Consider the following 13,675-nt stretch of genomic DNA (forward strand, 5'->3'; position numbering starts at 1 on the left):
CCAAAAAGTAAAACCCGTCACATAAACTGCATCTGCCAAACATTATATCTGACTCCATGGCAACGCTGAGGGCGAACAGTCTACGACAGAAATTGTTTATACCTAGGACCCAACATCACAGTTCGTAACTACGCACAAGTCATTCTCTTCACCGGATGAAAAGCAAATGCCTTCTGATCTTGACACAGAGTAATTACCATGGGTCATGCTGAGCTGATGTATTATTAAGAGAAAATCAGGCTACTTCAGGAACCCAAATATTTTCTAAGTGTAAATTATTGTTTAATACATGTGGAGATCTACTGATAAAACAGTAGAAAGCTGATCGTTTAAAATTAGCTGATTTTAAGTTCACATACTGCTCTTTTTCATACATTTCCTAAAAATGTCACATGGAATAATTCTAATCAACAGAGCCAGAGTCTCAAGATCATACGGGAATATGCAAGATGCAGCAGGCATGCTGATGGTTCACCTTAATGAGTACTATGAACTATGTTTTTAAGGAGAGGAGGAAGGGAGGGAAAAAAGAAAGGAAAGAGAATGGGTTTGTGTGGACTCATCTGTTCTCAGTTTCCTAATCTTCTTTAAAGTCAGCGATATATATGCATAAGGTCACTAGCTGGGCTCATACATGCTCATGGGTACAGCTGGGCCCCAAATCTGAGGGAAGCACATCAGTGAAATGCATCATAAAGGAATGAACATGTTATTTGCCTGTGACCCATGGCCAGGCGCCATGGAGTTATAAAATCCTGAAATTTATACTTAAAAATTTTGCATATATGATATTATGTGCAATTTTATAGGGAGAGTCTTTATAACTTTTAGAAGATTCCGAAGAGATGCCCAAGGCCCAACAAAGTTTAAGAAGTTTTGCATTAGAAAAACTAACCAGATGTGAACAGCCTTGTACTGAGACATTCGTTATTTAATATTCAGGGTTCTCTCTGAGAGAGCAAAAGACTCCTAGGTCATTAGCTGGAGTCTTATGTCCTCCTAGAGTAAAATATCAATCCCTGTTTTTGCCTGGAGAAGGTACTATTATTGCAGATACTTTAAAAATGTATTTACTTTTTCTGCTTCTTACAAATGAACTGAAATGCATGGTGGAAAGCATATCTTAAAATCTGATGTTACCTGTATTTGGTACTATATTCAGAAACTTCCCCACAGGCCAAGTTTTAATCCAGATACTTTCTTTCTTTCCTAGATACAGTGAAACACTAGAGTTTAAAAATCACAATCTTACTCTGCAGCAAATGCTCATTTTCTTAAAGCTGCAAAGTTAGGCAAATGCCAACACTTCAAATACGGTTCTAGGAGCCTGTGAATTGTCAAGCACAACAATACCTGCAGATTCCAATGGAATTACGGTTAGATGACAGGGGGAAAAATAATGAGGTAAAAATAAATGAGAATGGCTCCCATTGGTTCATAGTATTTTTACTCTCCAAAAGGAAAAGCAAAAGTAAATCAAACAGAGATTATAAGCTCCTTTAAACTTTCATTGCTGTCCCGACAATGTCTCTCTCTCGGTCACCTCCAGATGTAGTACAGTGTTGTGGCCTCCCACGTGCCAGCACAGTGAAACGATGCCAAGTGCCCTAGGGGCTGTCACAACTGCCCAGTTAATGGACCTGAAGTTCCAACACCTGAACCAACTCAGGAGGCAAATCCTTGTGTTCAGGACAGGAGACCCTGATTCTCAGCGACAGCAGCAGGGCGCGGTGGGGTGGGGATGGTGGCGACGGATGAGGAACTCCTCAATCAGTAGTATAATTACATTCTCAAAAAATTCCCTTTTAAAATTAAATTTGTCAAGGCGAGGGGCCGTTTCCTATTTATTTTGTGTCCGGTATTTCCTACCTATTTTTGTATCCTGGTAACTAGCATAATGCCTGGTACTCAGTAGGTGCTGAATTATTTTTTTTTTTAAATTGCATTTTTGCTACTTGCTTTTCTGGGGTCATCATTACATTTTTAGAAAACCACCTGTTTAACTGTGATGCAAAGGCAAACTGCAGCTCTGCACTGCGATAATCTTTGAATTCGAATAGTCCAAAATAAATCCAAATTAAGCTTTACTATAAATATTAGACCACTTCACGGTCCTAGTGTGAGTATACTAATGGGACTTTTACATCTATTTTAAGGAAGACAGAGCATTCATTTTTTTTGGTATCCATAGGTAAATTAGGTTAGAAGGCAAATTCAAACCAGGCCCTACAGACATCCAATAAATGCAAAGGATGAGTCAAGGAAGGGCAGGTTTACACCTTCATAAGGTTCAGTCAATTTTGCTTATTAATTTAAGGGAAAAAAAGGAATTCCTGGACATTTCTGGGAGAGGTGAAATCTTAAAACTCAAGAGCTCTCACCATGACTCAATCTCTCAGCATGAAGCTCTAGGTGAGTTTAATGATTTTTTGTGGTTTCTTTTTTTTTCAATCAACCCTCTAAAACCTAACGATAGATTTGAGTTGTATTTATGGCTGTCCTCATGCTGGGCCTCATGCCTGGCCCAAAGGAATATTTAGCAATGGCAAAGGCCCAGGAAAACAATTTGGAAGAATCCAACTTTCAATTTTGGTTATATAAACTATGGTGAAGATTACGTTAAGCAAACATATATTAAGAAGGAGCATTTTAATTTTTAGAGGCTTAATGTTTTCAAAATATTCAGAAGGATGAACTTTAGTTAAGAAAGAAGAAACAGGAAAAGTATAGCTCGAAGAGGATAAAAAATACCCTGAAGGAATCTACTACCAGATACATGTCAGGGATTATACAAGAGCTCTTCTCTTCTTTGAATATAAATGTATTCAGTAGTGGGAACACTGTTTATGTCGAATCTACAAATGCTCCTTTGTCCAAGGAAGTTTCCATCTAATAAATGATCAAGTTATAAACTTTGTTTTTGTTGTGCTAAGCACGTCATCCTCTATACCCTGGATGCAAAAGGGAACGGGGCTATCGGATTTCAGGTGGGAGCAATGAACTTCAGTTTTGAGTAGAAGGAGGCATAATTTCAATTACGGAAATACACTGGAAAGAGATTAGATCATCTTAGATGCCTTGCCAGGGTTTGTAAATATGGTTTAAGAAGATAACTTAAAATTCACATTCCAACTTTTACAGTGTACCCCTAAATCCTAAGCAGATCTTTTCATTGCCAAAATGCTAGTGGGAGGAAAAATCCAAATAAGGAGAGAAAGAAAAGATTTTCGCCATTACAGTGGGAAGAAAATACAGGTTGAGTATCCCTTATCTGAAATGCTTGGGGCCAGAGGTGTTTCGGATTTCAGATGTTTTCAGATTTTGGAATATTTATTTGGATGATATACTTACCAGTTGAGCAGCCCTAGTCTGAAAATCCAAAATCGGAAATGCTCCAATGACCCTTCCTTTGAGCATCATGTAGCGCTCAGAAAGTTTCAGATTTGGGAGGATTCTGGATTTTAAATTAGGGATACTCGGCCTATTTTCCTTTCTATGCTTCTCTTTACTAAAACAAAATGTTACTGACAAGTTAAACAGCTTTTGAACTAAAATGTGAAACTTGGTAACTGCTCCTAAGTGAAATTTCCCACCTAAAAAGTCACTCATAAGACAAAATTTCACTGAAAGTCAAAAAATTATTATACTTTAAATAAGTATTTATTTACGTACAGCCAGAGAACACTATAAACTGTCATTTTAATTCACTACCCATCTCTATATTTCACATTGGTGATATTTGCTGGTCTTTTAATGGTGCCTTAGAAGATTATACAATTGTTCTTTCAGGGGGTCCAACCCAAAGTGGGATCTGCTGCTAAAATGCTGACAAATTTATGGCCTCCTTCTTTATCTTCCATTGAGTGATATGTATCATAACTTAAGAATCCATGAAGAAATACTCAGATAAAAGAGCCACAAAAAGTAAAAAAGAAATAAAAATGAAAACTAAAAAGATTTCGAAGGTAAAATAGGCTTGTGATGACTTAATCATAGTGTGATATACTCTGAATTCAGGATTTTACTCTTCTTTAGAATACAGAAATTATCACATTCAGATTTATAACTTTACATTTAAAATTCACCCCTTTGCAGGATGCATTTAAATTCTACAGGGACGTAAGCCCTTAATTATGACCATATTTCATTCTTCATTCATTTGATCAGCATGTGGCACTCTGAGATCAAATCTGTGGGTTCAATTTCCACACAGATCGACTTTGTCTATCTTACTGTCAATATAAAAATCCACACACACTACTAGAGAAGCAACTTGGAGATACTGCTTTGGAGTCAGACAGACCTGAGCTGGAATTCCAACTTGTCCACTATTATCCTTGCAAATCTGGGTCAGTTACCCGAGCATTCTGAGCCCCGGTTTGCTTGTCTGTGACATGCAGATAACTCACAGCCATTACCCTGAGGTAAGTATTAGTTGAAATAGGTGCAGGATGTTTGTAAAGAACTGACGGCAGTGCCAAGCATGTCGTAGGCCCTTGACAGGTTTTGGCAGGTACTAAGGGCTTCCTTGCAGTCTGGGGTCAGAGCAGGGCATGAGACGCAGAACAATTTGCAGTGCTAAGAATGAGCTGTCTGGGCAGAGGCTGCTGATTAGTCTCTCCCTGACTTCACACACTTCAATACGCGAGAGCAGCCGGGATTCTGGGAGGCTCTGTTCTATATGAAACATTCTCACACACACTTTTTTTTGGAAGGGCGGTGACTTTTGTTTTAACCCCTTCCAAAAACAGCTTTCAAACCTAGAAATAAGAATATTGTTGCCTTCACATAGGAAGCCATTAGTATATTTCCCTTGGAACATGGAATTCATTTATTTCACTTCTTACCTTTTCGATTTTTTCATCCAGCATTCTGAAGAATTCTTGTTGGCTTTCAGAGATGTGCATGCTGGAAAACAAAGAGCAGTTGAGTGCGTATCTCAGTGCTTTCTTAAACCCGGCTCCCTCACATGAGAAGTGCTGAGTCTCTAAACTTCGGGGCAGACATTTATTCATTGCAGATTTTTCCACTGAAACACTCCGAAGTTATATTAAGGATAAACGTCATTACAGTAATCCTGCGAGTGTGTTTCATAACAGTCTATTAGAGCCCATGACTTAAGGAATACAATTTCCTTTCAATGCACAGGTGCTATTTATAGTGATTGGACTGGGAGCTGAATGCCAAATTTTTCTTCAGATACTCATTTGTGATCTCAAAAAAATAAAAAAAGAAGCATGGGCAAGTAGCATATGGCATATTTCAACCCTGTGTGTAACACACAACAGAATATCCGTCCTAGTTATTGTATGGAAACGTGTATTTTACAAAGGTTGTCAGCATCGGCATGATATGCAGCTGGCTGCACAGGTGTGGGCCGGTGGCAAGCAAGCTGGCATTGCCCCCGGACGCTTTCTGCGCCGGCAGCAGCAAATACACCTGTTTGGAACTGAAATTCCACTGGAAGGTGGGAGCAAGTCAGGACATGGGTCTCAGGAGCACGTGCCCTGTTTTTCTGCTTGTCGTATGCCATCTGACAGCCTGCCTGGTGACAGGGTTGACGTGGCTGGGGGGGACGAAACATAAGAAGGTAAGGAAGGCAGAGAAAAATCGCAGATGGGAAGGGCACGGGGAGTATGGGCCCTGGTAGTGACATAGTCTCAGGACAGTCGTTTCTACCCAGCAAATCGCTGTGGATGTTCCAAGGAGGTTAAGTCTGTTGGGTGGGAGACACACCACGCAGTGTTTCTTTCAGTCACTGTTAGTGCCTGTTGGTTGTTTCTGTGGGCGGGGGTTGGAGGATGGCTCTGGAATGGGCTTCAGGCCTCAGTGTGATGAGATCACGTGACATACCCCTTAGCCTGATGCCTTACGCTTCAGGGGCCCCAGGGAGGGCCACCAGTGACTGAAACCTTTCAGTCTTCCCATGACAGATAGAGGAGGTTCTCCCCTGTGTACAAAACCAAAATTTCAAATCTATGAGCACAATGATATCATCAGCTCTGAGAGGAAAAAAAAAGCCATGAAGTAAATATCTGATACCACGAATCAACTTTCACAGTTTACAAAGCACGTTCACACATATCACGCTATTTTGCTGTCCTTTGTACGATCATTTAAATACGGAAAATACTCTGTTTTAGAAACAGGCCCTCTTTTAGGGCAGGCTAGGAAGGCAAGGCAGAACCTGGGATGACAGAATACATTAAACTCTCTCTTCTCTGCAGAATGCTGTGCAGAAAAGCCATTTTGCATAGCTGAATTTTCCCAGATTCCTCTTGGTTTTACTTACTTAGGTACCATAACATTTTTTATTTGAGCCACTTGGGATTCAAATCTTTCTAAACTGCATACTCTTATAACAGAGGACCTTTCACCAACATTATTTAACTTTCACTTAATAACTAGGGGCCATTCCCATGACCTTAAATTGCAATGTTCTTCTGTAGTACTGTGGTAGCCAGAGCCACGAGGATGGGTAGAGCTGGCACTTTCTAAGCAAAACGTCCTCAATCCAGAGGCCGCGGTTGAAGCTTTTCTCTCATCTCTTCTTGTCAGAGTGGTCTCAGTTCCCTGTCAGCTTTCTTCCCCGTTGCTGCTTCTATGTCATGCTTGGAAATAGCACAGCCGGCCAAGTCTGTTAGAGCTGCGCCTAAAGTTAGAATCGGCAGACTCCGAGGAGAGCCCAGGGGCTTTCCTGTGGGTACAGAACGTGAATATTCTGTCACCCATTTTTGCTGCTCACGCACCTTTTGGGCGTCTTCCCTGTTCTTGGCCACGCTCTCAATAGAAGAGGGTGCTGGACAGCTCTAGGTCCCGGACAGGAAAGGCATGAGGATATATAGATATCTTAATATAGACAACTAGATAGACAAACTGTGGGTATAAATAGTTTCCCCGGAATCTCTGTTAATTCATTGACAAAGTGCTCACTATCTACATTTATGCAATTCATGACCCCCTCACCGAGGCGGCATAGTTTGTTAGCCTGGGTGATGTGCAGGGCCTCAGAGTCCTCATCTGTAAAACCAGCGGGCTGCTCTCTGACGTCCCTTCTACCGTCAACAGTCTATGGTTGACATTAACTTCCATTAACTCCTTTATTTAAATACCACAACATGAAAACAGCAACGTTTGGTGAGTACTCATACATATGCACATTAGAGGGACGAGAGGTAAAGTTTTAAGTATTAATAAGAGCAACTCTGCGAATGTGCCTGCCATCTCTGTGATCAAGAATGCACGTACTGCACGCTCGGAGGGCCCCGTCGGGAGCTTGAGGACAAGTGACGGCCAGGAGCCTCAGGATGCATATAAGGTAAAGCAAGCGCAAAACTCCCGGTGGCTCCAGGTTTGTATCGCCCCGTGATACAGAAATGCTGCCTGCTGTTTCTTCCTCTAAGAGCATGAGAACATCCCTGCCTGTCTTTGCTGCATTTCATAACCCACCAAGAAGTCACACTCCAGACTGAGCCACTCTCTTGCCATCTTGAAAGATAGTCCACGGATCGTGTTAGATGGAAAAAGATGGAAGAGCTGTTATGGTCGAAGCCTGGTGCACCAGGCAAGGGCCTTCAGATAATCTCTGGTGCCACCGGAAGTGTGGCAGATGCTGCCAGAGAGCAAGTGCCCACAGGAGATACTAGTCACCTGTGCATCGTCTCAGGTTTGGGGTACTCTGAAAGCATGAGGCTTACTCCTCTGTTCTTCATGGGTTAGTTTCAGAGAGAAGCACAGAAATCTCTTCGCAAGGAGCAGGGACAGAATTTTTACTCTAATGAAATAAATTTCCCCCATCAGCTGATTCCCGCCTGGATGAGCACGGATCCCCTCTTCCCAGGTGGAAACCCTATTGACACGGTGGCATCGATACAAGTGTTTACCTCCAAAAGTACAAGCCGCACTGTGAAAAACTGTCCCCGGGTAAGGGCTCTATTCTTAAATCCTTTCTGAGTCACAATGTGGTGACTGAATGGGGAGAGAGGAGGAGGATAGGCTCACTGGCTTTCCGTCTTTCCTCCTGGTGTTAGAAAGGGATCACGGAATTGTTTACGATGTAAGTTTACGGAGGATGAATACCTGATGCTGAGATTCACTAGCATTTATTCACGAAAGCCTGTACATTGGCACCTAGTTTAATGAACAGAGCGCAACGATTTCGGTTTTTCCTAGTTCTCTCTAATAACTCAAACACAGCCTTGGGAAACGGAATGCTCCACCCTGGAGCCCTTCTGGTGGCCCCTAGTTAGCGCTGGCAAAGCTCCTGTGAGTTGACCCCGCGCCCGCAAACGCCATTCTTCCTGTGACCGGTCGCTTTATGAGACGAGGGATGATGATACTACGGAATCCTAACGCAAAGTAAACAAATGCATGAATGGTGGGCAAAACGGGCTTTAGAGCTAAAGGATACTTGGCTTTCGCTTCTAGAGACTTAAAAAAAATAATCAAATAATAAAAATCTAAGCACAAAAATAGGAGGAGGCAAAGTCCTAATTCCCTAATATTTTACCCATAAAGGATGGCAGAATATGTCACCCCAAAAATCACTTTGGTATAAGGATTATTTTGAATTAAAGGCAACCGAAAAACAGCAGGAGTAGGAGGGGCGCTCTGACCTCCTTTTTCTCCAGAAGGTAGGAGATAAACTCCCGTGTGAGTGGTCCCATGTCTCTACCAGGGGGAAAGAGACATTCGTATCACCAGAGACAGGGAGTCGGAGCCAAAGGAATTCTGTGCAAACAGACCTTGTCAAAACAACTCTTATCTTCCTTTGGTCTCCCCATATATTTTAGGTACCTTTCCACAATTGTCTCTCTTTGTTCAACCTAGTATAAAGGTATGTGGGTTTTGTCACTTCTTTGGGTCTTTTTCTATGGGGCTCCCATGTACATGTAAAAATCTGTACGCTTTTCTCCTGTTAATTTGTCTTATGTCAATTTAATTCTCAGGCCTAGGCAGAAACCCTGAGAGGGCAGAGGTAGAGTTTTGCCTCCCCTACACTTGCAAAAATGAAATTCAGTTACCCAGTGGGTTCTTGGTAGACCTTGGCCTGGACACAGATCCCAGTTATTCTTTACGATCATTATTCTTTTTCAACTGGACCTCAGGGAAGTAGATTTATCCTAATCCTCATTTTGTGACAGACTCCTACTGGTAGCTCACGCATAGCTTACTTTTATTTATTTCATTAATTATTTTGTTTTCTTAAAAAATAGTTTAATAAGCACCCATGAAATCAAGACAAAAGCAGGGCCTTGGCATCCACTCCATCCATAGGTGTCCCCCAACCCAACGTGACCGTCACTGCCTCGCTTTCCTTCCACGTAGTTTTACGGCATCTCTATGTATGCCTTTAAAGAGCAGTTATGCATTTCAGGCGTTTTCAACTTTATATTTTTTTTAGGCACTAACTGAAGTTTATTGAGGAGAGAAAGATGGGATTATAGAGCAGGAACAAGATACAGGTCTACAGAGTTAGAGCAAGATACGTTCGCCACAGAACAACGAATGGGCCCCTTGTACCAAAAAAAGCGTGTTTTCAACTTTATAAAGAGTGCATCACACTCATCGCAATCTTTCAGGACGTACTCTTTCCTTCTAATATTATATTGCTAGGGTCTGTCCAGCACTGTGCATTGCTGCTGTGCATTTGTATAAACTGCTAACAACTATTCCATTGTGTAAATGTGGTGTAGTTCATTTACCCGACCTCCTGTTAAAGGGCATTTGGGTTGTTAATTATTAAGGCGCCATTATCAAGTGCCAGACAATGCGATAAGCACTGAGCGTACATTATTTCATTTATTCCCCAGCTCTGTAAGACAGGATTTTTCACTTCCATTTTTCTCTGAGAAAAATGAAACTCAAAGACGTTATTAGGTCACTTGCCTGAGATCACAAAGCCAGTAGAATGTGCTCTACGTGTAGCATCGAATGATGGTGCGAGGATTATCTGCCTTTATGGTACAGGATTGTCCTACTCACGGGGAAAAAAGAATTCTCATCTTATTTTATGCCTCTGTATAGTAAATGCTGGTTGCCTTGATCCTGTATGTCAGCAAGTAGGAAAAGTAAAATTCTTCTCTTGGCCCTCCAGAAAGATTTCTTAATTGAATTCCAAGCATCTAAGGTTCTGATTCACAGTTTAAAATAAACACACACGCACACACCACACACACACACACACACACACACACACACACGCACACGCAAGCATGCTGCTATGTGGAAAGCAGAATTTTCTTCACAATTTCAATGTAAACACATGAACCAATTTAATAAACTTCTCTGAAAGCTTCGGCACAGGCCGGTTTGTGAAGTGTGCTGCTTCTGGGTGTCCAAGTTAAATAAATATTTTTTCTAACAGAAAAGAGAAATTCTCCTCCATTCAATCTCCCCTTATAATTCAGAGATAAGGGAAATATTTAAACATAGCATATTTGACATGGCTTGGATGAAAAGACCATTTTGCTGTACCAGATATCTATTGTCCCCAAAAGCAGATAAAGTGGGTAGAAGTGACTAGCAGTGAAGTGGACTAGGAAGATTGTGGTAATAGCACAACACTGACCTAAGGGTGAAAAAATTGGACGCATCATCACACTGACGTTGTAAATGATCAGTGGGTTTCAGAGTGTCCAGTTTTCTTTGAAAGTAACAACTAAATCACTCAACCTATTACCTGCCCCTGCAGGGTCCTAACTGCCTGCCATAGGGGCCATGTCCGTAGCAATTCCACAGACACTGAGCCAGGGTAAAGTGATTCTGAAGTAGGTTATTTTTGTCTCGATTTTCTGGAAGAGCCAGAGATAACATAACTTCTTCTGCTTCTGATTTTGACTTATGGGGCTATAAATACATATATATAACAGTCCAATTTATTTTGGGGTGGGGGATGACAGTGTCCAATGTACCAGTGTCATTGGTACCCTCAGAGAATTTGTTTGCATTTAGGTGGACACCACAAGAGAGATTTGTAGCTTCTGGGATAACAGAGCCTCTGTGAAAAAAGGAAAGGATAACTTCAAATTCACACGAGTACATTTTATCATCAAGGTAGAGTCAGTCCTAGAACAAGCCAGAAAACTACTCGTTATTGTTTTTAATTTTTTAAAATGCATTCACCTTTTAAATAAAATGTTTCTGGATGGGCATGTACTGGTAATCAGCAATCATATTTTCTTTTTTTTTTTTTAATTTCAGCATATTATGGGGGTACAGACGTTTAGGTTACGTATGTTGCCCTTGCCCCCCTAAGCAATGATATTTTCAAGTACCTACTACAAGTGAGGAAATGTACTAGGTACATCCTCATGTGATACAATCTTTTCTTTCCAAGTTAAGAACTTTTTAATTTTTTCTTATTTTCTTTTAAACTTTCCAATTGTGAAAAACATAACACATAGAAAACATAGAATGTTATTTGTACATTTTTGAATAATGATAATTAAAGGAACACATATGAAATTACCAGCCAGATTGAGAAATAGAGCCTCTGGTCTCATCATCTTCCATCTAGTCAGAAAGAACCATGATTCTGAATTCAATGCCTTTTCATTTCCTTGCTTTCTTTATTGTTTTCCTGTTTACTTATGCACAACACATTGCAAGTTCTGCCTGCTGCTGCACTTTGTATGAATGAAACCGTATGTAGGCACACAGCGCCACTCACTCTGTGGCCCCACCGTCACATCCAGGAGACCCCTCCATCCTGACATGTGTAGCTACAGGGCACTCATTTGCACTGACGTGCAGCATCCCATCATAGGAAGATGCCACAGCCCTGTCATCTATTATACTTTGGATGGACATTTGGGTCTTACCTTCAAGAGCTTTAAGAACGCATGTAAACAATGCCGCTATGGACATCTCAAAATATGTGTCCTGGTACAAATGTTACAAGAGTCTCTCAAGGGTATATGCCTGAGAGTGCAGGTGCTGGGGATGAAGTGTGCCTAGGTTCAGTTCTACTAGGTAATGCAAATTATTTTCCAAATTGTACCTGTTTATAGTCCCACCAGCAGGGGTTAAGAGTGTCTGTTGTTCCACACCCTGGTCAACCTTTTGTGCCGTCAGAATTCTAAATTTCTGCCAATCTGGTGGTGTGAAATGGCATTTTTTTCATATGTATTAGCCATTCATGTTTCCTCTTCAGTCAAACGGTGGATTATATGTTTAGCCAGTTTTTCTATGGGTTCCCTGACTTTTACCTAGTGATTCACAGAATTACTTTATATATTCTCAAAACCCAACTACTGCCAATTATATGTATTATAAACATCTTCCCCCATTTTATGGTCTTTTACTCTCTTGTGGAGTTCTTGATTTTGAGCATCATATTAATTAATAATTTTCCGTAAGATCTGCATACTTTGTGTCTTGTTCAGAATTCTGCCCTCCCCCACGGTCATAGTGGTAGTCCTCATTTTCTTCTCACTGGCCTGCAGAGTCAGCTCTGCCATGCGTTGGATCTGTCTCCTTTATTCTGTTGTTTCACCAGACCACATTGTCTCAATTCCTAAATAAGTCTGTGTTATCTTGTAGGCAAAATGGAACTCACTCTGAAAACATTTTTACCTTTGCAAACAATACAACTGTCCCTCAGGCTCTGTGGGGAATTGGTTCCTGGACACCCCTGCAGATACGAAAATCTGCAGATGCTCAAGTCCCTGATATACAATGGTGTAGCGTTTGCATATAACCCCCACACAACCTCCTCATATTCATTAAACCATCTCTAGATTACTTATAATAACAACGCAATGTCTACACATCACTTCATTCACAGGATTCAACATAGTACTTGGCATGTGGCAAATTCAAGTTTTGCTTTCTGGAACTTCGTGGCATTATTTTTTTTTTCTGAATATTTTTTTGATCCACGGTTGGTTGAATACGTAGATGCTGAATCCAGGGATATATGGAGGGTTGACTGTATAAGGAAAACAGGAACTAGAACTTACTTTGCTCTGGGTTGATGAACTAATCCCGGAACCTCTTTATTAGTTTTAAGTCTTACATTTGAGCTGGCACTTTTTTCCTGAAACACATAAACACACACATGTAAAAGGCAAGGTTAGAACCCACAATTAAATAATAGCATGAGTTTTCATCACAGAAATGTTAGATCTGTTTGGGACCCTGTACCACAGCTGGTCACCTCACAAGGACATAAGTCCTTGCAGAGTACAGAGTACAGGTAGAACCTGTTAAACATTTTAACTTGGAACACTGTTATGAAAAGAGGAATCAGCTTTGTAACAGTTATGACTCTGTTTAGAAAACAATGTGTAGTTAACATTTAATTCTTTAACTCTAATAGTAACTCTAATCAAAGAACAGAGGCTGTAGTGTCAGAAGGAGCGGGAGTAGTACAATTGCAGCCACTGTTCACTTGCCCAGGTTCAACGACTTCCGTGCATTTTATTTGTAAAAGACAAACTGCAGTGACTGAGACGTAGTTTACCCAAGACCCTGCCTGTGACAGGGACAGGAACATGATGAAAAATAATGAATATTTCCAGTCCACAATAAATATTGGGATTGAATTAGATTGAATTAATAAAATTCAATACTAGCCTGTATTCAAGAAACACTTCTTTTTAGCTTTTAGCCTGACCCAATTTCTTATTCCCAATATACTAGCCACGTGGGAAAGAAACACTCTCATATCTTA

At 40.8% G+C, this 13,675-nt stretch overlaps 1 long non-coding RNA gene across 1 annotated transcript in view; it reads right to left on the reverse strand.

Annotated features, from left to right (window-relative positions):
- The window catches only part of LOC105806797, a 31,084-nt gene extending 18,034 nt beyond the window's left edge, over nt 1–13,050 (reverse strand). The window contains exons 1-2 of the long non-coding RNA XR_001137292.1: nt 12,963–13,050; nt 4,848–4,908 (exon numbers count right to left, since the gene is read on the reverse strand). This is a non-coding gene — a long non-coding RNA (uncharacterized LOC105806797). The remainder of the gene's footprint in view (nt 1–4,847; nt 4,909–12,962) is intronic.
- Nucleotides 13,051–13,675: the final 625 nt, after the last annotated feature.

This window comes from Propithecus coquereli, unplaced genomic scaffold (genome assembly GCF_000956105.1).
Source record: "Propithecus coquereli isolate 6110/MARCELLA unplaced genomic scaffold, Pcoq_1.0 Scaffold146, whole genome shotgun sequence".
Taxonomy (NCBI): domain Eukaryota; kingdom Metazoa; phylum Chordata; class Mammalia; order Primates; family Indriidae; genus Propithecus; species Propithecus coquereli.